This window comes from Arachis hypogaea, chromosome 16 (assembly GCF_003086295.3).
Source record: "Arachis hypogaea cultivar Tifrunner chromosome 16, arahy.Tifrunner.gnm2.J5K5, whole genome shotgun sequence".
Lineage (NCBI taxonomy): Eukaryota > Viridiplantae > Streptophyta > Magnoliopsida > Fabales > Fabaceae > Arachis > Arachis hypogaea.
The window spans coordinates 101,024,097-101,025,550 of NC_092051.1; the positions used below are offsets into that span (position 1 = coordinate 101,024,097).

At 44.2% G+C, this 1,454-nt stretch overlaps 1 non-coding gene across 1 annotated transcript; it reads left to right on the top strand.

The window, feature by feature from the left end:
* Positions 1–847: 847 nt before the first annotated feature.
* LOC112761090 (small nucleolar RNA R71) lies at positions 848–955 on the top strand. The gene has a single exon (XR_003181501.1). It is a non-coding gene; the product is annotated as a small nucleolar RNA R71 (small nucleolar RNA).
* The last annotated feature ends 499 nt before the right edge of the window (positions 956–1,454 follow it).

Here is a 1,454-nt window from a genome sequence, read left to right on the forward strand (position 1 = left end):
TAGGTAATGAATCTATCCGGGCGGCGAGAGCTTGTAAGGTGGCATTCAGATCATTTAGAGTAGAGTTCAGTGTAGTCTACGTATCTTATTGTCCTTGTGCAAGAGAACGAAGCATCTCGTCATTTGATGAGGAAGTGGGATAAGTGATCTGAGGTACTTGTTGTTGGTTGTGCTGGGGTCCTTGTGATTGCCTTAGGTGAGGAGCTCTGTAAGGTTGGTTCTGATTCTGCTATCTGTTGTTGTTATTCTACCTCTGGTTTCCATTGTTGTCTCTGCCTCCTCTGTTATAGTTGTCCCTCCAGCCATGGTTGAAATTATCCCTCCAACCTTGGTTGGAGTTGTTCTGCCATCCTTGGTTATAGTTCCCACCTTGGTTGTAATTGTCGCCTTGTTGATTGTGTCCTTCATTCGGGCGGTCATAGAAGTTATGAGTAGCTGCCACAGTATTTTTTTCTTGTTGGAGCTGCAGGCATTCATCAGTATAATGACTATAATCAGCACATATGCCGCATACTATTTGGGGAACAAACTGTTGGCTTTGTTGTGGTGGGGAAGGCTGAGCTTGTTGTTGTTGATTCAATTGTAATTGCTTCAATAGGTTGGTCATTTCACATATGCTCTGTGTAAGAGCAGAAGTCTCAGTGCTAGAGAAAACTTCTGCAACGGCTTTTGAGTGGCTATTCCTGTGCCTGTGATTCCTGGTAGACTCAGCTAAGTCGCTGATTAGTTGCCATGCTTCATCTGCGGTCTTGTACTTTTTCAGAGAACCATTACTAGCACCATCTAGTGTAGTTTTATCCCGAGGCTTCATGCCTTGAGTAAAATAGCTGATCAAGACTAGCCTGTCAATCATGTGATGGGGGCATGCATCCAGAAGGTTCTTAAAACGCTCCCAGTACTCATAGAGAGTTTCTGATTCACCTTGAACAATGCATGATATCTCTTTCCTTAGTCTGTCTGTAACTTTAGCTGGAAAGTATTTCTCCAAAAATTCTCTTCTGAGCGTATCCCAGTTAGTAACAGTCGCTTCAGGTTGGGAGTAGTACCACTCCCTTGCCTTTTCCTCAAGAGAAAATGGGAAGGCAGTTAACAGAATAGAAGTTTCATTCGCACCCTGACGCCTAACAATAGAACAGGCTGTCTGAAAATCCCTGAGGTGCTTGATAGGCTCCTGAGTAGGTAAGCCATGAAACTTGGGCATTAAGTTGATTAGTGGAGTTTTCAGTTCAAAATCCGCAGCCAGAGTTGGATGATGCACTTGATACAGCTGCATTGTAAAATCTGGGGCTCCAGCTTCCTGGAGAGTAATCCTCCTAGGTGTTGCCATTCTATCTGCACGTGAATCAACTTAATCAGTAGTAAAGGAGCTTGTTTCGCTCTCGAATGGCGGTTCAGATTCACCCTCAGATGAGACTGGTGAATCGATAACAATCACTTCACCACCCTCAGAGGCT